This window comes from Schistocerca piceifrons, unplaced genomic scaffold, assembly GCF_021461385.2.
Source record: "Schistocerca piceifrons isolate TAMUIC-IGC-003096 unplaced genomic scaffold, iqSchPice1.1 HiC_scaffold_2341, whole genome shotgun sequence".
NCBI lineage: Eukaryota > Metazoa > Arthropoda > Insecta > Orthoptera > Acrididae > Schistocerca > Schistocerca piceifrons.
The window spans coordinates 2,907,589-2,932,480 of NW_025728275.1; positions in this window are offsets into that span (position 1 = coordinate 2,907,589).

The following is a 24,892-nucleotide window of genomic DNA, read 5'->3' on the forward strand; positions in this document are numbered from 1 at the left end:
TCTTTTGGGATACGATTATCTCCTTTCCGATGCACTATTCCTTACATATTGCTTCCCCCGCTCCCTCCCGTTGACGAATTACACAGAAATTGCGTCGCTATGTTATACCATGGGTTCTATGACTTCTCATTCTGAATCTAGTAACGTTTCTATGGAAGCGACAGGATTTTCATTTGGGATACGAGTATTTCCTTTCAGATGCACAATTCCTTCTTTACTGCATCCCACGCTCCCTCACACTGCCGAATTAACACAGAAATTGCGCCGCTATGAAATACTATGGGTTCTGTGACTTCTCCTTCTTAATCGAGTACCGTTCATATGGAAAGGACATGTTTTTCTCTGGGATGAGAGTATCTCCTTTCCGATGCACTATTCCTGCTTTACTGCATACCTCGCACCTTCACATTGAGGAATTAACACAGAAATTGCGTCGCTATGAAATTCTATTTTTTCTATGACTACTCCTTCTATATCGAATAACGTTTCTATGGAAACGACAGGATTTTCTTTTGGGATACGAGTATTTCCTTTCAGATGCACTATTCCTTCTTTACTGCATCCCTCGCTCCCTCACATTGGCCAATTAACACCGAAATTGAGTCGCTATGAAATACAATGTGTTCTATGACTTCTTCTAAATCGAATAACGTTTCTATGGAGAGGACAGGATTTTCTTATGGGATACGGGTATCTCCTTTCCGACGCACTATTCCTTCTTTACTGCATCCCTCGCCCCTCACATTGACGAATTAACACAGAGATTTCATCGCTCTGAAATACTTTGTGTTCAATGAATTCCCCTTTTAAATCGAGTAACGTTTCCATGAAAAGGACAGGATTTTGTTTAGGGATGAGAGTATCTCCTTTCCGATGCATTGTTCCTTCTTTACTGCATCCCTCGCTCCTTCACATTGACGAATTAACACAGAAATTGCGTCGCTATGAAATACTATGGGTTCTATGACATTTCCATCTGAAAGAAGCAACGTTTCTATGGAATCGACAAGATTTTCTTTTATGATGCGAGTATCTCCTTTCCCGATGCACTATTCCTTCTTTACTGCATCCCTCGCTCTCTCACATTGACTAATTAACACAGAAATTGCGTGGCTATGATATACTATGGGCTCTATGACTTCTTCTTCTAAATCGAGTAACGTATCTACGGAAACGACAGGATTTTCTTTTGGGATACGAGTATCCACTTTCCGATGCTCTATTCCTTCTTTATTGCATCCCCCGACAGGATTTTCTTTTGGGAAACGAGTATAGCCTTTCCGATGCACTATTCCTTGTATATTACATCCCCACCTCCATCCCATTGACGAATTAACACAGAAATTGCGGCGCTATGAAATACAATGGGTTCTATGGCTTCTCCTTCTATATTGAGTTACGTTTCTATGGAAACGACAGGATTTTCTTTTGGGATACGACTATCTCTTTTCCGATGCACTATTCCTTTTTCACTGCATTCCCCGCTCCCTCCCATTGACGAACTAACACAGAAATTGCGCCGCTATGAAATACTATGGGTTCTGTGACTTCTCGTTCTAAATCGAGTAACGTTTCTATGGAAAGGACATGTTTTTCTCTGGGATGAGAGTATCTCCTTTCCGATGCACTATTCCTGCTTTACTGCATACCTCGCACCTTCACATTGAGGAATTAACACAGAAATTGCGTCGCTATGAAATTCTATTTTTTCTATGACTACTCCTTCTATATCGAATAACGTTTCTATGGAAACGACAGGATTTTCTTTTGGGATACGAGTATTTCCTTTCAGATGCACTATTCCTTCTTTACTGCATCCCTCGCTCCCTCACATTGGCCAATTAACACCGAAATTGAGTCGCTATGAAATACAATGTGTTCTATGACTTCTTCTAAATCGAATAACGTTTCTATGGAGAGGACAGGATTTTCTTATGGGATACGGGTATCTCCTTTCCGACGCACTATTCCTTCTTTACTGCATCCCTCGCCCCTCACATTGACGAATTAACACAGAGATTTCATCGCTCTGAAATACTTTGTGTTCAATGAATTCCCCTTTTAAATCGAGTAACGTTTCCATGAAAAGGACAGGATTTTGTTTAGGGATGAGAGTATCTCCTTTCCGATGCATTGTTCCTTCTTTACTGCATCCCTCGCTCCTTCACATTGACGAATTAACACAGAAATTGCGTCGCTATGAAATACTATGGGTTCTATGACATTTCCATCTGAAAGAAGCAACGTTTCTATGGAATCGACAAGATTTTCTTTTATGATGCGAGTATCTCCTTTCCCGATGCACTATTCCTTCTTTACTGCATCCCTCGCTCTCTCACATTGACTAATTAACACAGAAATTGCGTGGCTATGATATACTATGGGCTCTATGACTTCTTCTTCTAAATCGAGTAACGTATCTACGGAAACGACAGGATTTTCTTTTGGGATACGAGTATCCACTTTCCGATGCTCTATTCCTTCTTTATTGCATCCCCCGACAGGATTTTCTTTTGGGAAACGAGTATAGCCTTTCCGATGCACTATTCCTTGTATATTACATCCCCACCTCCATCCCATTGACGAATTAACACAGAAATTGCGGCGCTATGAAATACAATGGGTTCTATGGCTTCTCCTTCTATATTGAGTTACGTTTCTATGGAAACGACAGGATTTTCTTTTGGGATACGACTATCTCTTTTCCGATGCACTATTCCTTTTTCACTGCATTCCCCGCTCCCTCCCATTGACGAACTAACACAGAAATTGCGCCGCTATGAAATACTATGGGTTCTGTGACTTCTCGTTCTAAATCGAGTAACGTTTCTATGGAAAGGACATGTTTTTCTTTGGGATGAGAGTATCTCCTTTCCGATGCACTATTCCTGCTTTACTGCATACCTCGCACCTTCACATTGAGGAATTAACACAGAAATTGCGTCGCTATGAAATTCTATTTGTTCTATGACTTCTCCTTCTATATCGAATAACGTTTCTATGGAAACGACAGGATTTTCTTTTGGGATACGAGTATTTCCTTTCAGATGCACTATTCCTTCTTTACTGCATCCCTCGCTCCCTCACATTGGCCAATTAACACCGAAATTGAGTCGCTATGAAATACAATGCGTTCTACGACTTCTTCTAAATCGAATAACGTTTCTATGGAGAGGACAGGATTTTCTTATGGGATACGAGTATCTCCTTTCCGACGCACTATTCCTTCTTTACTGCATCTCTCACCCCCTCACATTGACGAATTAATACAGAGTTTTCGTCGCTCTGAAATACTTTGTGTTCTATGAATTGTCCTTTTAAATCGAGTAACGTTTCCATGAAAAGGACAGGATTTTCTTTTGGGAAACGAGTATCTCCTTTCCGATGCAGTATTTCTTCTTTACTGCATCCTTTGCTCCCACACATTGACGAATTAACACAGAAATTGCGTTGCTATAAAATTCTATGGGTTCTATGACTTCTCCTCCTAAATCGAATAACGTTTCTATTGAAACGACAGGATTTTCTTTTGGGATACGAGTATCTCCTTTCCGATGCACTATTCCTGCTTTACTGTATACCTCGCACCTTCACATTGAGGAATTAACACAGAAATTGCGTCGCTATAAAATTCTATTTGTTCTATGACTTCTCCTTCTAAATCGAATAACGTTTCTATGGAAACGACAGGATTTTCTTTTGGGATACGAGTATCCACTTTCCGATGCTCTATTCCTTCTTTATTGCATCCCCCGCTCCCTCACATTGACGAATTATCACAGAAATTGCGTCGCTATGAAATACTAATGGCTCCAAGACATCTCCTTCTGAATCGTGTAACGTTTCCATGGAAGCGACAGGATTTTCATTTGGGATACGAGTATCTCCTTTCCGATGCACTACTCCATCTTTACTGCATCCCTCGCTCCCTCACATTTTCGAATTAATTCAGAAATAGCGTCGCTATGAAATACTATGGGTTCTATGACCTCTTCGTCTAAATCGAGTAACGTTTGTATGGAAACGACAGGATTTTCTTTTCGGATACGAGTATTTTCTTTCTCATGCACTATTCCTTCTTTATTGCATCCTCCGCTCCCTCACATTGACGAATTAACACAGAAATTGCGCCGCTATGAAATACTATGGGTTCCATGACATCTCCTTCTGAATCGAGTAATGTTTCTATGGAAGCGACAGGATTTTCATTTGGGATACGAGTGTCTCCTTTCCGATGCACTATTTTTTGTACATTGCATCCTCCGCTCCCTCCCATTGACGAACTAACACAGAAAATGCGTGACTACGAAATACTATGGGTTCCATGACATCTCCTTCTCGATCGAGTAACGTTTCTATGGAAGCGACAGGATTTTCATTTGGGATACGAGTATGTCCTTTCCGATGCACTACTCCATCTTTACTGTATCCCACGCTCCCTCACATTGACGAATTAACACAGAAATTGCGTCGCTATGAAATACTATGAGTTCTATGACTTCTTCTTCTAAATCGAGTAACGTTTCTATGGGAAGGACAGGATGTTCTTTTGGGATACGAGGATCACCTTTCCGATGCACTATTCCTGCTTTACTGCATCCCTCGCTCCCTCAAATTCACGAATTATCACAGAAATAGCTTCGCTATGAAATACTATGAGTTCTGTGACTTCTCCTTCTAAATCGAGTAACCTTTGTTTGGACACGACAGGATGTACTTTTGGGATACGAGGATCACCTTTCCGATGCACTATTCCTGCTTTACTGTATGACTCGCTCCTTCAGATTCACAAATTATCACACAAATAGCTTCGCAATGAAATAATATGAGTTCTGTGACTTCTCCTTCTAAATCGAGTATCCTTTGTTAGGATACGACAGGATTTTCTTTTGGGATACGAGTATCACCTTTCCGATGCATTATTCCTTCTTTACTGCATCCCTCGCTCCCTCACATTCACAAAGTAACACAGAAATTGATAGCTATGCAATAGTATGGGTTCTATGATTTCTCCATCTAAATCGAGTAACGTTTCTATGGAAAGGACAGGACGTTCATTTGGGATACGAGTATCTCCTTTCCGATGCACTAATTTTTGTACATTGCATCCTCCGCTCCCTCCCATTGACGAATTAACTAAGAAATTGCGTCGCTATGAAATACCATGGTTTCTATTACTTTTCCTTCTAAATCGAGTAACGTCTCTATGGTAAGGACAGGATTTTCTATTGGCAGACGAGTAACTATTTTCAAATGCACTATTCCTTCTTTACTGCTTTCCTCGCTCCCTCACATTGACGAACTAACACAGAAATTGCGTCGCTATGAAATACTATGGGTTTTATGACATCTCCTTCAAAATCGAGCTACGTTTCTATGTAAAGGACAGGATTTTCCTTTGGGATACGACTATCTCTTTTCCGATGCTATATTCCTTCTTTACTGCATCCCTCGGTCCCTCACATTAACGAATTAAGATAGAAATTGCGTCGCTATGAAATACTATGGGTTCTATGACATCTCCTTCTGAATCGAGTAACGTTTGTATGAAGGCGACAGGATATTCATTTGGGATACGAGTATTTCCTGCCGATGCACTACTCCATCTTTACTGCATCCCTCGCTCTCTCACACTGACGAATTAACACATAAATTGCGCCGCTATGAAATACTATGGGTTCTGTGACTTCTCCTTCTAAATCGAGTAATGTTTCAATGGAAAGGACATGTTTTTCTTTGGGATGAGAGTATCGACTTTCCGATGCACTATTCCTGCCTTACTGCATACCTCGCTCCCTCACATTGACGAATTAACACAGAAACTGCGTCGCTATGAAATACTATGGGTTCTATGACTGCTCCGTCTAAATCGAGTAACGTGTCTATGGAAAGGACAGGATTTTCTTTTGGGATACGATAATTTCCTTTCCGATGCACTATTCCTTCTTCACTGCATCCCTCGCTCCCTAACTTTGACGAATAAACACAGAAATTGCGTCGCTATGAAATACTAAGGGTTCCATGACATTTCCATCTCAATCGAGTAACGTGTCTATGGAAAGGACAGGATTTTCTTTTGGGATACGACAATTTCCGTTCCGATGCACTATTCCTTCTGTATATCATCCCCCGCACCCTCACATTGACGAATTAACACAGAAATTACGTCGCTATGAAATACTAATGGTTCTATGACATCTCCTTCTGAATCGAGTAACGTTTCTATGGAAGCAACAGGATTTTCATTTGGGATAAGAGTATCTCCTTTCTGATGCACTACTCCATCTTTACTGCATCCCTTCGCTCCCTCACATTGACGAATTAATTCAGAAATTGCGTCGCTATGAAGTTCTATGGGTTCTATGATTGCTTCTCCTGAATCGTGTCACGTTTCTATGGAAACGACAGGATTTTCTTTCGGGATACGATTATCTCCTTTCCGATGCACTATTCCTTACATATTGCTTCCCCCGCTCCCTCCCATTGACGAATTACACAGAAATTGCGTCGCTATGTTATACTATGAGTTCTACGACTTCTCCTTCTGAATCGAGTAACGTTTCTATGGATGCGACACGATTTTCATTTGGGATACGAGTATCTCCTTCACGATACACTACTCCATCTTTACTGCATCCCTTCGCTCCCTCACATTGACGAATTAACACAGAAATTGCGTCGCTATGAAATTCTATGGGTTCTATGACTTCTCCTTCTAAATCGAATAACGTTTCTATGGAAACTACAGGATTTTCTTTTGGGATACGACTATCTCCTTTCCGATGCACTATTCCGTCCTTACTGCACCCCTCGCTCCCTAACATTGACGAATTAACACCGAAATTGATCGCTATGCAATACTATGGGTTCTATGCCTTCTCCTTCTAAATCGAGTAACGTTTCTATGGAAAGGACAGGTTTTTCTTTTGGGATACGAGTAACTCCTTTCCCGATGCATTATTCCTTCCTTACTGCATCCCTCGCTCCTTCACATTGACGAATTAACACGGAAATTGCATCGCTATGAAAAACTATGTGTTCTATGACTTCTCCTTCTAAATCGAGTAACGTATCTGTGGAAACGACACGATTTTCTATTCGGATACGACTATCTCCCTTCCGATGCACTATTCCTTCCTTACTGCATCCCTCGCTCCTTCACATTGACGAATTAACCCAGAAATTGCGTCGCTATGAAATACTATGGGTTCTATGACATTTCCATCTAAAACAAGTAACGTTTCCATGGAAAGGACAGGATTTTCTTTTGGGATACGAGTATCTCCTTTGCGATGCACTATTCCTTCTCTACTGAATCCCGCGCTCCCTCACATTGACGAATTAATACAGAAATTGCGTCGCTATGAAATACCATGAGTTCTATGATTTCTCCTTCTACATCGAGTAACGTTTCTATGGTAACGACAGGATTTTTTTTTGGGATACGACTATCTCCCTTCCGATGCACTATTCCTTACATATTGCTTCCCCCGCTCCCTCCCATTGACGAATTACACAGAAATTGCTTCGCTATGTTATACTATGGGTTCTATGACTTCTCCTTCTAAATCGAGCAACGTTTCTATGTAAAGGACAGGATTTTCTTTTGGGATACGACTATCTCTTTTCCGATGCACTATTGTTTCTTTACAGCATCCCTCGTCCCTCACATAAACGAATTAACACAGAAATTGCGTCGCTATGAAATACTATGGATTCTATGACTTCTTCTTCTAAATCGAGTAACGTATCTATGGAAACAACAGGATTTTCTTTTGGGATACGAGTATCCACTTTCCGATGCACTATTCCTTCTTAATTGCATCCCCCGCTCCCTCACATTGACGAATTATCACAGAACTTGCGTCGCTATGAAATACTATGAGTTCTATGACTTCTTCTTCTAAATCGAGTAACGTTTCTATGGAAACGACAGGATTTTCTTTTAGGATACGAGTATCTCCTTTCCGATGCACTATCCCTTCTTTATTGCATCCCTCGCTCCCTCACATTGACGAATTAACACAGAAATTGCGTCGCTATGAAAAACTATGGGTTCTATGATATCTCCTTCTGAATCGAGTAACGTTTCTATTGAAACGACAGGATTTTCATTTGGGATACGAGTATCTCCTTTCCGATGCACTACTGCATCTTTACTGCTTCCCACGCTCCCTCACACTGACGAATTAACACAGACATTGCGACGCTATGAAATACTATGGGTTCTGTGACTTTTCCTCCAAAATGGAGTACCGTTTGTATGGAAAGGACATGTTTTTCTTTGGGATGAGAGTATCTCCTTTCCGATGCACTATTCCTGCCTTACTGCATACCTCGCACCTTCACATTGACGAATTAACACAGAAATTGCGTCGCTATGAAATACTATGGGTTCCATGACTGCTCCTTCTAAATCGAATAACGTTTCTATGGAAAGGACAGGATTTTCTTATGGGATACGAGTATCTCTTTTCCGAGGCACTATTCCTTCACTACTGCATCCCTCGCTCCCTCACATTGACGAATTAATACAGAGATTACGTCGCTATGATATTCTTTGAGTTCTATGTATTCTCCTTCTAAATCGACTAACGTGTCTATGGAATCGTCAGGATCTTCTTTTGGGATACCACTATCTTCTATCCGATGCACTATTCCTGCTTTACTGCATCCCTCGCTCCCTCAAATTCATAAATTATCACAGAAATAGCTTCGCTATGAATTACTATGGGTTCTATGAATTCTTCTTCTAAATCGAGTAACGTTTCTATGTAAAGGACAGAATTTTCTTTTGGGATACGAGTATCTCCTTTCCAATGCAATATTCCTTCTTTACTGGATCCCTCGCTCCTTCCCATTGAAAAAATTAACACAGACATTGCGTCGCCATGAAAAACTACGGGTTCTATGATTTCTCCTTCTACATCGGGTAACTTTTCTACGGAAACGACAGGATTTTTTTTGCGATACGACAATTTCCTTTCCGATGCTCTATTCCTTCTTTACTGCATCCCTCGCTCCCTCACATTGACGAATTAACACAGAAATTGGTCGCTACGGAATACTATAGTTTCTGTGACTTCTCCTTCTAAATCGAGTATCGTTTCTATGGAAAGGAAAGGACTTTCTTTTGGGATACGAGTATCTCATTTCAAATGCACTATTCCTTCTTTACTGCATTCCTCGCTCCCTCAAAATGAAGAATTAACACAGGAATTGCGTCGCTATGAAATACTACGGATTCTATGACTTCTCCTTCTAAATCGAGTAACGTTTGTATGGAAATGACAGGAGCTTCTTTTGGGATAGGAATAACTCCTTTTCCGATGTACTATTCCTTCTTTACTGCATCCCTCGCTCCACCACATTGAAGATTTATCACAGAAATTGCGCCGCTATGAAATTCTATGGGTTCTATGACTTCGTCTTCTAAATCGAGTAACGTTTCCGTGGAAACGTCAGGATTTTCTTCTGGGATACGTGTATCTCCATGCCGATGCATTATTCCTTCTTTACTGCATCCTTCGCTCCCTCACATTGACGAATAAACACAAAATGCGTCGCTATGAAATACTATGGGTTTTATGACTTCTGCTTCTAAATCGAGTAACATTTCTATGGAAACAAAAGGATTTTCTTTTGGGATACGGGTATCTCCTTTCCGATGCTCTATTCCTTATTTACTGCATCCTTCGCTCCCGCACATTGACGAATTAACACAGAAATTACGTCGCTATGATATACTATGGATTCTATGTCATCTCTTTCTAAATCGAATAACGTTTCTATGGAAACGACGGGAATTCCTTTTTCGGCGCGAGTATTTACTTTCCGATGCACTATACCATCTTTACTGCATCCCTCGCTCCCACACATTGACGAATTAACACAGAGATTGCGTCGCTATGAAATACTATGGGTTCTATGACATCTCCTTCTGAATCGAGTATCGTTTCTATGGAAAGGACAGGATTTTCTTTTGGGTTACGAGTATCTCCTTTCCGATGCCCTATTCCCTCTTTACTGCATCCCTCGCTCCATCACATTCACAAATTAACACAGAAATTGCGTCGCTATGAATTACTATGAGTTCTATGATTTTTCCTTCTAAATCGAGTAACCTTTGTATGGAAACGACAGGATTTTTTTTGGGGATACGAGTATCTACTTTCCCGATGCACTATTCCTTCTTTACTGCAACCCTCGCTTTCTCACAATGACGATTTAACCCAGATATAGCGTCGCTATGCAATTCTATGGGTTCTACGACTTCTCCTTCTAAATCGAGTAACGTGTCTATAGAAAGGACCGGACTTTCTTTTGGGCTACGAGTATCTCCTTTCCGATGCACTATTCCTTCCTTACTGCATACCTCGCTCCCACACATTGACGAATAAACACAGAAATTGCGTCGCTATGGAATACTATGTGTTCTATGACTTCTTGTCCTACATTGAGTAACGTTCCTATGGAAACGACAGGATTTTCTTTTGGGATACGAGTATCAACTTTCCGATGCACTATTCCTTCTTCACTGCATCCCTCGCTCCCTCACATTGATGAATTAACACAGAATTTCGTCGCTATGGAATACTATGTGTTCTATGACTTCTCCTTCTAAAGCGAGTGACGTGTCTATGGAAAGGTTAGGATTTTCTTTTGGGATACGAGTATCTCTGATCCGATGCAATATCCCTTCTTTACTGCATCCCTCGCTCCCCCACATTGACGAATTAACACAGAAATTGCGTCGCTATGGAAAACTATGGGTTCTGTGACTTCTACTTCTAAATCGAGTAACGTTTCTATGAAAAGGACAGAATTTTCTTTTGGGATACGACAAACTCTTTTCCGATACACTATTCCTTCGTTACTGCATCCCTCGCTCCCTCACATTAGCGAATTTACACAGAAATTGCGTCGCTATGGAAAACTATGTGTTCTATGACTTCTCCTTCTTAACCGAGTAACGTGTGTATGGAAAGGACAGGATTTTCTTTCGGGATACGACTATCGCCTTTCCCGAAGCACTATTACTTCTTTACTGCATCCCTCCCTCCCTCACATTGACGAATAAACACTAAATTGCGTCCCTATGAAATACTATGGGTTTTATGACTTCTCCTTCTAAATCGAGTAACGTGTCTATGGAAACGTAAGGATTTTCTTTTGGAATCCGGGTATCTCTTTTCCGATGCTCTGTTAGTTTTTTACTGCATCCTTCGCTTCCTCACATTGACGAATTAACACAGACAATGCGTAGCTATGAAATTCTATGCGTTCTATGACATCTCTTGCTAAATCGAGTAACGTTTCTATGGTAATGACGGGATTTTCTTTTGGGATACGGGTATCCCCTTTCCGATGCACTATTCCTTCTTTACTGCATCCCTCGCTCCCTTACATTGACGAATTAACACAGACAATGCGTCGCTATGAAATTCTATGCGTTCTATGACATCTCTTGCTAAATCGAGTAACGTTTCTATGGTAATGACGGGATTTTCTTTTGGGATAGGGGTATCTCCTTTCTGATGCACTAATCCTTCTTTACTGCATCACTCGCTCCCCCACATTGACGAATTAACACAGAAATTGCGTCGCTATGGAAAACAATGGGTTCTGTGACTTCTACTTCTGAATCGAGTAACGTTTCTATGAAAAGGACAGAATTTTCTTTTGGGATACGACAAACTCTTTTCCGATGCACTATTCCTTCTTTACTGCATCCCTCGCTCTCTCACATTGACGAATTAACCCAGAAATTGGGTCGCTATGAAATGCTATGGGTTCTATGACTTCTCCTTCTAAATCGAGTGACGTGTCAATGGAAAGGACAGGATATTCTTTTCGGCTACGACTATCTCCTTTCCGATGCACTATTCCTTCTTTACTGCATCCCTCGCTCCCTCACATTGACGAATTAACACAGAAATTACGTCGCTATGATATACTATGGGTTCTATGTCATCTCTTTCTAAATCGAATAACGTTTCTATGGAAACGACGGGAATTCCTTTTTCGGCGCGAGTATTTACTTTCCGATGCACTATACCATCTTTACTGCATCCCTCGCTCCCACACATTGACGAATTAACACAGAGATTGCGTCGCTATGAAATACTATGGGTTCTATGACATCTCCTTCTGAATCGAGTATCGTTTCTATGGAAAGGACAGGATTTTCTTTTGGGTTACGAGTATCTCCTTTCCGATGCACTATTCCCTCTTTACTGCAACCCTCGCTCCATCACATTCACAAATTAACACAGAAATTGCGTCGCTATGAATTACTATGAGTTCTATGATTTCTCCTTCTAAATCGAGTAACCTTTGTATGGAAACGACAGGATTTATTTTGGGGATACGAGTATCTACTTTCCCGATGCACTATTCCTTCTTTACTACATCCCTCGCTCCCTCACATTGAGGAATTAAAACAGATATTGCGTCGCTATGAAATACTATGGGTGCTATGACATTTCCGTCTAATTCAAATAACGTTTCTATGGAGACGGCAGGATTTTCTTTTGGGATACGAGTATCTCCTTTCCCGATGCACTATTCCTTCTTTACTGCAACCCTCGCTTTCTCACAATGACAATTTAACCCAGATATAGCGTCGCTATGCAATTCTATGGGTTCTACGACTTCACCTTCTAAATCGAGTAACGTGTCTATAGAAAGGACAGGACTTTCTTTTGGGCTACGAGTATCTCCTTTCCGATGCACTATTCCTTCCTTACTGCATACCTCGCTCCCACACATTGACGAATAAACACAGAAATTGCGTCGCTATGGAATACTATGTGTTCTATGACTTCTTGTCCTACATTGAGTAACGTTGCTATGGAAACGACAGGATTTTCTTTTGGGATACGAGTATCAACTTTCCGATGCACTATTGCTTCTTCACTGCATCCCTCGCTCCCTCACATTGATGAATTAACACAGAATTTCGTCGCTATGGAATACTATGTGTTCTATGACTTCTCCTTCTAAAGTGAGTGACGTGTCTATGGAAAGGTTAGGATTTTCTTTTGGGATACGAGTATCTCTGATCCGATGCAATATCCCTTCTTTACTGCATCCCTCGCTCCCCCACATTGACGAATTAACACAGAAATTGCGTCGCTATGGAAAACTATGGGTTCTGTGACTTCTACTTCTAAATCGAGTAACGTTTCTATGAAAAGGACAGAATTTTCTTTTGGGATACGACAAACTCTTTTCCGATACACTATTCCTTCTTTACTGCATCCCTCGCTCCCTCACATTAGCGAATTTACACAGAAATTGCGTCGCTATGAAAAACTATGTGTTCTATGACTTCTCCTTCTTAACCGAGTAACGTGTGTATGGAAAGGACAGGATTTTCTTTTGGGATACGACTATCGCCTTTCCCGAAGCACTATTACTTCTTTACTGCATCCCTCCCTCCCTCACATTGACGAATAAACACTAAATTGCGTCGCTATGAAATACTATGGGTTTTATGACTTCTCCTTCTAAATCGAGTAACGTGTCTATGGAAACGTAAGGATTTTCTTTTGGAATCCGGGTATCTCTTTTCCGATGCTCTGTTCCTTTTTTACTGCATCCTTCGCTTCCTCACATTGACGAATTAACACAGACAATGCGTCGCTATGAAATTCTATGCGTTCTATGACATCTCTTGCTAAATCGAGTAACGTTTCTATGGTAATGACGGGATTTTCTTTTGGGATACGGGTATCCCCTTTCCGATGCACTATTCCTTCTTTACTCCATCCCTCGCTCCCTTACATTGACGAATTAACACAGACAATGCGTCGCTATGAAATTCTATGCGTTCTATGACATCTCTTGCTAAATCGAGTAACGTTTCTATGGTAATGACGGGATTTTCTTTTGGGATAGGGGTATCTCCTTTCTGATGCACTAATCCTTCTTTACTGCATCCCTCGCTCCCCCACATTGACGAATTAACACAGAAATTGCGTCGCTATGGAAAACAATGGGTTCTGTGACTTCTACTTCTGAATCGAGTAACGTTTCTATGAAAAGGACAGAATTTTCTTTTGGGATACGATAAACTCTTTTCCGATGCACTATTCCTTCTTTACTGCATCCCTCGCTCTCTCACATTGACGAATTAACCCAGAAATTGGGTCGCTATGAAATGCTATGGGTTCTATGACTTCTCCTTCTAAATCGAGTGACGTGTCAATGGAAAGGACAGGATATTCTTTTCGCTACGACTATCTCCTTTCCGATGCACTATTCCTTCTTTACTGCATCCCTCGCTCCCTCACATTGACTAATTAACACAGAGATTGCGTCGCTATAAAATACTATGGGTTCCATGACTTCTTATTCTAACTCGAGTAACGTTGCTATGGAAACAGTAGGTTTTTCTTTTGGGATGCGAGTATCTCCTTTCCGATGCACTATTCTTTCTTTACTGCGTACCTTGCCCCCTCACATTGACAAATTTACACAGAAATTACGTCGCTATAAAATACTATGTGTTCTATGACTTCTTCTTCTAAATCGAGTAATGTGTCTATGGAAAGGACAGGATTTTCTTTTGGGATACGACTATCTCCTTTCCGATGCACTTTTCCTTCTTTAATGCATCCCTCGCTCCCTCACATTAACGAATTAACACAGAAATTGCGTCGCTATGAAATACTATGGGTTCTATGACTTCTTCTTCTAAATCGAGTAACGTTTCTATGGAAAGGACAGGATTTTCTTTAGGGATATGAGTATCTCCTTTCCGATGCACTATTCCTTCTTTAATGCATCCTCAGCTCCCTTACATTGACGAATTAAAACGGAAATTGCGTCGCTATGATATACTATGTTTTCTATGACTTCTCGTTCTAAATCGCGTTACGATTCTATGGAATCGACAGGATTTGCATTTGGGATACGAGTATTTCTTATCCGATGCACTACTCCATCTTTACTGCTCCACTCGCTCCCTCACATAGACGAATTAACACAGAAATTGCGTCGCTATGAAATACTATGAGTTCTATGACTTTTCCATCAAATCGAGTATCGTTGCTATGGAAACGACAGGATTGTCTTTTGGGATACGAGTATCTCCTTTCTGAAGCACTATTCCTTGTATATTGCATCCCTCGCTCCCTCACATTGACGAATTAACACAGAAATTGCGTCGCTATAATAGAATATGTGTTCGATGATTTCTTCTTCTAAATCGAGTAACGTTACAATGGAAACGCCTGGATTTTCTTTTGGGAAACGACGATCGCCTTTCCGATGCACCATTCCTTCGTAACTGCATCCCTCGCTCCCTCACACTGACGAATTAACACAGAAATTGCGCCGCTATGAAATACTATGGGTTCAGTGACTTCAACCTCAAAATCGAGTAACGTTTCTATGGAAAGGACATGTTTTTCTTTTGGGATACGTGTATCTCCTTTCCGATGCACTATTCCTTGCTTACTGCATACCTCGCTCCTCACATTGACGAATTAAGACAGAAATTGCGTCGCTATGAAATACTATGGGTTCTATGACTTCTCCTTCTAAACCGAGAAACGGTTCTATTGGAACGACAGGATTTTCTTTTGGGATAGGAGTCTCTCCTTTCTGATGCACTATTCCGTCTTTACTGCATCCCTCGCTCCCTTACATTCAAGAGTTAACACAGAAATTGCGTGGCTATGAAATACTATGGGTTCTATGACTTCTCCTTGCAAACCGAGTAACGTTTCTATCGAAACGACAGAATTTTCTTTTGGGATATGAGTATCTCCTAGCCGATGCACTATTCCTTGTATATTGCATCCCCCGCTCCCGAACATTGACGAATTAACACAGAAATTGCGTCGCTATCAGTTACTATGGGTTCTATGACTTCTCCTCTTAAATCGAGTAACGTTTCTATGAAAGAGCAGAATTTACTTTTGGGATACGACAATCTCTTTTCCGATGCACTATTCCTTCTCTACTGCATCCCTCCCTCCCTCACACTGACGAATTAGCACAGAAATTGCGTCGCTATAATAGAATATGGGTCGATGATTTATTCTTCTAAATCGAGTAACGTTTCAATGGAAACGACAGGATTTTCTTTTGGGATACGACTATCTCCTTTCCGATGCACTATTTCTTCTTTACTACATCCCTCGTTCCCTCACATTGATGAATTATCACAGAAATTGCGTCGATATGATATACAATGGGTCTATGACTTATTCTTCTAAATCGGGTAACGTTTCTATAGAAACGACAGGATTTTCTTTTTGGATACGAGTATCTCCTTTCCGATGCACTGTTCCTTCTTTACTGCATACCTGGCTCTCTCACACTGACGAATTAACACTGAAATTGCGCCGCTATGTAATACTATGGGTTCTATGCCCTATTTCTTCTAAATCGAGTAACGTTTCTATGGAATCGACAGGATTTTCATTTGGAATACGAGTATCTCCTTTCCGATGGACTATTCCTTGTATATTGCATCCCCGCTCCCTCCCATTGACGAATTAACACAGAAATTGCGTCGCTGTGAGATACTATGGGTTGTATCACTTCCCCTTCTAAATCGAGTAACGTTTCTATGTAAAGGACATAATTTTCTTTTGGGATACGACTAACTATTTTCCGATGCACTCTTCCTTCTTTACTGCATCCCTCGCTCCCTCACATTAACGAATTAACCCAGAAATTGCGTCGCAATGAAATACTATGGGTTCTATGACTTCTCCTTCTGAACCGAGAAACGGTTCTATTGGAACGACAGGACTTTCTTTTGGGATAGGAGTCTCTCCTTTCTGATGCACTATTCCGTTTTTACTGCATCCCTTGCTGCCTCACATTCAAGAGTTAACACAGAAATTGCGTGGCTATGAAATACTATGGGTTCTATGACTTCTCCTTCCAAATCGAGTAACGTTTCTATTGAAACGACAGAATTTTCTTTTGGGATTCGAGTATCTCCTAGCCGATGCACTATTCCTTGTATATTGCATCCCCCGCTCCCGAACATTGACGAATTAACACAGAAATTGAGTCGCTATGAGTTACTATGGGTTCTATGACTTCTCCTCTTAAATCGAGTAACGTTTCTATGAAAGAGCAGAATTTCCTTTTGGGATACGACAATCTCTTTTCCGATGCACTATTCCTTCTCTACTGCATCCCTCCCTCCCTCACACTGACGAATTAGCACAGAAATTGTGTCGCTATAATAGAATATGGGTTCAATGATTTATTCTTCTAAATCGAGTAACGTTTCAATGGAAACGACAGGATTTTCTTTTGGGATACGACTATCTCCTTTCCGATGCACTATTTCTTCTTTACTACATCTCTCGCTCCCTCACATTGATGAATTATCACAGAAATTGCGTCGATATGATATACAATGGGTACCATGACTTATTCTTCTAAATCGGGTAACGTTTCTATAGAAACGACAGGATTTTCTTTTTGGATACGAGTATCTCCTTTCCGATGCACTATTCCTTCTTTACTGCATACCTGGCTCTCTCACATTGACGAATTAACACTGAAATTGCGCCGCTATGATATACTATGGGTTCTATGCCTTTTTCTATTAAATCGAGTAACTTTTCTATGGAATCGACAGGATTTTCATTTGGAATACGAGTATCTCCTTTCCGATGCACTATTCCTTGTATATTGCATCCCCCGCTCCGTCTCATTGACGAATTAACACAGAAATTGCGTCGCTGTGAGATACTATGGGTTGTATCACTTCTCCGTCTAAATCGAGTAACGTTTCTATGTAAAGGACATAATTTTCTTTTGGGATACGACTAACTATTTTCCGATGCACTCTTCCTTCTTTACTGCATCCCTCGCTCCCTCACATTAACGAATTAACCCAGAAATTGCGTCGCTATGAAATACTATGGGTTCTATGCCGTCTTCTTCTAAATGGAGTAACGTTTCTATGGATACGACAGGATTTTCTTTTGGGATACGAGTATCTCCTTTCCGACGCACTATTCCTTGTATATTGCATCCCCCGCTCCCTCCCATTGACGAATTAACACAGAAATTGCGTCGCTGTGAGATACTATGGGTTGTATCACTTCTCCTTCTAAATCGAATAACGTTTCTATGTAAAGGACATGATTTTCTTTTGGGATACGACTAACTATTTTCCGATGCACTTTTCCTTCTTTACTGCATCCTTCGCACCCTCACATTGACGAATTAACACAGAAATTGTGTCGCTATGAATTACTATTGGTTCTATGACTTTTTCTTTTAAATCGAGTAACGTTACTATGGAATCGACAGGATTTTCCTTTGGAATACGAGTATCTCCTTTCCGATGGACTATTCCTTGTATATTGCATCCCCCGCTCCCTCCCAATGACGAATTAACACAGAAATTACGTCGCTGTGAGATACTATGGGTTGTATCATTTCTCCTTCTAAATCGAGTAACGTTTCTACGTAAAGGACATGATTTTCTTTTGGGATACGACTAACTATTTTCCGATGCACTCTTCCTTCTTTACTGCATCACTCGCTCCCTCACATTAACGAAATAACCCAGAAATTGCGTCGCTATGAAATACTATGGGTTCTATGTCTTCTTCTTCTAAATCGAGTAACGTTTCTATGGATACGACAGGATTTTCTTTTGGGATACGAGTATCTCCTTTCCGACGCACTATTCCTTGTATATTGCATCCCCCGCTCCTTCCCACTGACGAATTAACACAGAAATTGCGTAGTTATCAAATACTATGGGATCTATGACTTCTCCTTCTAAATCGAGTAACGTTTCTATGTAAAGGACAGGATTTTCCTTTGGGATACGACTATCTCTTTTCCGATGCACTATTGCCTCTTTACTGCATCCGTCGCTCCCTCAAATTAAGGAATTAACACAGAAATTGCGTCGCTATGAAATACTATGGGTTCTATGTGTTCTTCTTCTAAAACAAGTAACGTTTCTATGAAAACGATAGGATTTTCTTTTGGGAAACGAGCATCTCCTTTCCGTTGTACTGTTCCCTGTATATAGCACCCCCCGCTCCCTCCCATTGACTAATTAACACAGAAATTGCGTCGCTATGAAATACTATGGGTTCTATGACTTCTCCTTCTAAATCGAGTAACGTTTCTTTGGAAACGAAAGAATTTCTTTTGGGATACGAGTATCTCCTTTCCGATGCACAATTCCTTCTTTACTGCGTCCCACGCTCCCTCACATAGACGAATTAACACAGAAATTGCGTCGCTATGAAATACTATGGGTTCTATGACTTCTTCCTCTAAATCAAATAACGTTTCTAAGGAATCGACAGGATTTTCTTTTGGAATACAAGTATCTCCATACCGATTCACTATTCCTTGTATATTGCATCCCCCGCTCCCTCCCATTGTCTAATTAACACAGAAGTTGCGTCGCTATGAAATACAATGGGTTCTATGACTTCTCTTTCTAAATCGAGTAACGTTTCAATGTAATGGACAGGATCTTCTTTTTGGATACGACTATCTCTTTTCCGATGCACTATTCCTTCTCTACTGCATCCCTCTCTCCCTCACATTAACGAATTAACACAGAAATTGCGTCGCTATGAAATACTATGGGTTCTATGTGTTCTTCTTCTAAATCAAGAAAAGTTTCTATGGAAACAACAGGATTTTCTTTTGGGATACGAGTATCTCCTTTCCGTTGCACTGTTCCTTGTATATTGCATCCGCCGCTCCCTCCCATTGACTAATAAACACAGAAATTGCGTCATTATCAAATACTATGGGTTCTATGACTTCTCCTTCTAAATCGAGTAACGTTTCAATGGAAAGGACAGGATTTTCCTAAGGGATACGACTATTTCTTTTCCGATGCACTATTCCTTCTTTACTGCATCCTTCGCTCCCACACATTGACGAATAAACACAAAATAGCGTCGCTATGAAATACTATGGGTTTTATGACTTCTCCTTCGAAATCGAGTAACGTTTCTATGGAAACGAAAGGATTTTCTTTTGGGATACGGGTATCTCCTTTCCGATGCTCTATTCCTTCTTTACTGCATCCTTCGCTCCCTCACATTGACGAATTAACTCAGAAATTGCGTCGCTATGAAATACTATGAGTTCTATGACTTCTCGTTCTAAATCGAGTAACATTTCAATGGAAACGGCAGGATTTCTTTTGGGACACGAGTATCTCCTTTCTAAATGCACTATTCCTTCTTTACTACATCCCTCGCTCCCTCACATTGAGGAATTAACACAGAGATTGCGTCGCTATGAAATTCTATGGGTTCTATGACTCCTGCTTCTAAATCGAGTGATGTGTCTATGGAAAGGACAGGATTTTCTTTTGGGATACGAGTATCTCCTTTCTGATGCACTATTTCTTGTATATTGCATCCCACGCTCCCTCACATTGACGAATTAACACAGAAATTGCGTCGCTATGAAATTCTATGGGTTCTATGACTACTTCTTCTAAATCGAGTAACGTTTCTATGGAATCGACAGGATTTTCTTTTGAAATACCAGTACCTCCTTTCCGATGTACTATTCCTTGTATATTGCATCCCCCGCTCTCTCCCATTGACGAATTAACACAGAAATTGCGTCGCTGTGAAACACTATGGGTTCTGCCACTTCCCCTTCTAAATCGAGTAACGTTTCTATGTAAAGGACAGGATTTTCTTTTGGGATACGACTAACTCTCTTCCGATGCACTATTCCTTCTTTACTGCATCCCTCGCTCCTTCACATTAACGAACTAACACATAAATTGCGTCGCTATGAAATACTATGGGTTGTATGACCTCTTCTTCTAAATCGGGTAACGTTTATTTGGAAACGACAAAATTTTCTTTTGGGATACGAGTATCTTATTTCCGAAGCTCTATTCCTTCATTGCTACATCCCTCGGTCCCTCACATTGACTATTTAACACAGAAATCGCGTCGCTATGAAATTCTATGGGTTCTATGACTTCTTATTCTAAATCGAGTAACGTTTCTATGGAATCGACAGGATTTTCTTCTGGAATACGAGTATCTCCTTTCTGATGCACTATTTCTTGTATATTCCATCCCCTGCCCCTTCCCAATGACGAATTAACACAGAAATTGCGTCGCTATGAAATGGTATGGGTTCTATGACTTCTCCTTCTAAATCGAGTAACGTTTCTATGTAAAGGACAGAATTTTCTTTTGGGATACGACTATCTCTTTTCCGATGCACTATTCTTTCTTTACTGCATCCCTCGCTCCCTCACATTAACGAATTAACTCAGAAATAGCGTCGCTATGTAATACTATGTGTTCTATGACTTCTTTTTCTAAATCGAGTAACGTTTCTTTGGAACGACAGAATTTCTTTTGGGATACGAGTATCTCCTTTCCGATGCACAATTCCTTCTTTACTGCATCCCTCGCTCCCTCACATTGACGAATTAACACAGAATTTGCGTCGCTATGAAATTCTATGTGTTCTATGACTTCTTCTTCTAAATCGACTAACGTTTCTATGGAATCGACAGGATTTTCTTTTGGAATACCAGTATCTCCTTACCGATTCACTATTCCTTGTATATTGCATCCCCCGCTCCCTCCCATTGACAAATTAACACAGAAATTGCGTCGCTATCAAATAATATGGGTTCTATGACTTCTCCTTCTAAATCGAGTAACGTTTCTATGGAGACGACAGGATGTTCCTTTTTGTTACGAGTATCGCCTTTCCGATCCACTATTCCTTCTTTACTGCATCCTTCGCTCCCACACATTGACGAATAAACACTGACATTGCGTCGCTATGAAATACTATGGGTTCTATGACTTTACCGTCTAAATCACGTAACGTTTCTATGTAAACGACAGGATTTTCTTCTGGGTCACGAGTATCTCCTTTCACGATGCACTATGCCTTCTTTACTGCATCCCTCGCTCTCTCAAATTGACGAATTAACCCAGAATTTGTGTCGCTATGAAATACTATGGGTTCTGTGACTTCTCATTCTATATCGAGTAACGTGCCTATGGAAAGGACAGGATTTTCGTTTCGGATACGACTGTCTCCTTTCCGATGCACTATTCCTTCTTTACTGACTCTTCTTCCCGATGCATTATTCTGTGGTGTCACCACGAGACACCACACTTGCTAGGTGCTTGCTTTAAATCGGCCGCGGTCCATTAGTACATGTCGGACCCGCTTGTCGCCACTGTGTGATCGCACTCCGAGCGCCACCACAAGGCAGGTCTCGAGATACGGACTAGCCCTCGCCCCAGTTGTACGGACAAATTTGCTAGCGACTACACAGACGAAGCATTGCTCATGTGCCGAGCAGATAGCTAGAATAGCCTTCAGGTAAGTCCATGGCTACGACCTAGCAAGGCGCCATTAGTAAAATTGCATGTATCTATTTAGTCTCACTTATATCGTCAATAGCGATGTACCAAGAATGGAATAAAGTTTTAAGTATTACAGAAGCTACGTACTTTTCTTTATAACATTCATTACGTATCCAGTTACAGACCTATAACTGGCCTGCTAAACGCGTGCCTTTCGGCTACTTCCGTGGCGTGGCTGTCTTGCTACGCCACAACAGTTGGCGACGAGTCAACGGAAATGGGTCTTGTTATTTCTAATTGCTTGCATTTACTTGTCATGGCTTCGCCAGATGTACTGTCCGCATATTATCGCTTTCAGAGTCAGCAGACGCAGGCGTTATTGGATGCCCTTGGACAGCTCGTCCAGGGTCAATGTGCTCTGCAAAACGATGCGGCCGCCGCCGCTTCACCGCTACCGCAGCCACAACACGCAGTTGCACCCCAGTTTCGGCCTTTTGATTCAGCCCAGGAATCACGGACGGAGTGGTCACGCCAATTTTGATTCCATCTCGCCGCCTACAGAATTCAAGGTAATGAGCGGCAGCCGTTTTTGCTTTCGTGTGTAGGTGTGTCCACCTACCGTGTGATAGTGAAATTGTTTCCCCGACGTGACGTAGCGACTCTGTCCTACGAATAAATTTTGTCTGCATTGGGTGCCTATTTCAAGGAAACAGTCAATGTCGTTGCAAAAAGGTATACTTTCTTTCGTACAAAACGTACAGCCGGTCAAACTAATAGGGAGTGGGTTGCAACATTGCAAGGCCTTACAAGGGATTGTGCTTTTGAGTGTGAATGTGGACTCCCTTATTCAGATACAATGGTACGTGATGCAATTGCACAGAACGTTTCTGATGTTCGTATACGGGAACAGATTTTGAAACTAGTTAATCCATCCCTTCAGCAAGTGATAGACATATTAGATAGACAAGACACACTTGACTTTGCTCAGGAATCATTTGCAACTTCGCCAGACGTGTTTACCATCAACCAGCCCGCCGGGCGCGCTGCGCGGACCGATAAACTGCCCTCGCGCATGTCCACGCAGCTGCCGCCACGCTCTAAATCAGGTGTGCCACGCAAGCATACAAATTGCAGTGAAATCATGCCCACGGTGTGCAACTAGACATTCGCATGACACTTGCCCGTCGCGCCAAGCTATTTGTTTTTATAATAATAAAATGGACATGTTCAAAGTGTTCGCCAGAAAAAGCTCAGATCAGACAATCACAATTATTCCCGGCCCTTTGCTTCGCGCCGGAATCGAACCAAGGACACTCGGGGTCGTGGACCTTCGCCCATGGACATTCATGTAGTTAATTCCGCTCCGTCCAGTGCCACTTTCTCCAACAGTGACTGTGTTCGTCCCACAAAACGTGTGCGTCGACGTCGCCGGAAATCACGTCAATTAGCAAGTGATGCTGTACCTGTACCAGTTCAAATTTCACGAGACAGTCGCTCTTGTCGTCAGCAGGACAATTAACTTTTTGTAGATTTGGACTTTAATGGCAAGGTCATACCATTCCAGCTCGATACCGGAGCTGCTGTTTCATTGATCAATCACGACACGTACAAACAACTGGACAAACCTCCTTGCGTGCCGCAAATGTTAAGTTACATAGTTATTCAGGTCAGAATATCCCTGTGTTAGGACAGTGCAGCCTTCTTGCTACATACAAGGGACAAACAAAACTTGTCTCATTTTACGTTCTTCGTTCTTCTTCTGCAGTGAACTTATTTGGTTTCGATTTATTTCAATTGTTTAACTTGTCTATTGTAAATCAGGTCCTATCAGTGAATCAGACTGTGCCTTCAGACAGTATTTCTCGTCTGTGTGAATAATTTGCAGACATTTTTGCACTGGGCCTTGGTTGCGCTAAGAGCTATGAAGCACATTTGGAACTGAAAGTCAACGCGCAACTGAAATTTTTCAGAGCGCGAAATGTTCCTCACGCATTGCGTGATGAGGTCGCAAGAACATTACACGATTTAGAATCACAAGGTGGATTTTCTTTTGGGATACGAGTATCACTTTTCCGATGCACTATTCCTTCCTTACTGCATCCCTCGCTCCCTAACAATGGCGAATAAGCACAGAAATTGCGTCGCTATGAAATACTATGGGTTCCATGACTTCTCCTTCTAAATCGAGTAACGTTTCTATGGAAACGAAAGGATTTTCTTTTGGGATACGAGTATCTCCGTTGCGATGCTCTATTCCCTCTTTACTGCATCCCTCGCTCTCTCACATTTGCGTATTAACACAGAAATTGCGTCGCTATGATATACTATGGTTTCTATGGCTTCTCCATCTAAATCGAGTAACGTTTCTATGGAAACGACAGGATTTTCTTTTGGGAGTCGAGTTTCTCCTTTCCGATGCTGTTTTCCTTCTTTACTTCATCCCTCGCTCCCTCACATTGACGATTTAACTCAAAAATTGCGTCGCTATGAGATACTATGGGTTCTATGACATCTCCTTCTAAATTGAGTAACGTTTCTATGGAGACGACAGGATTTTC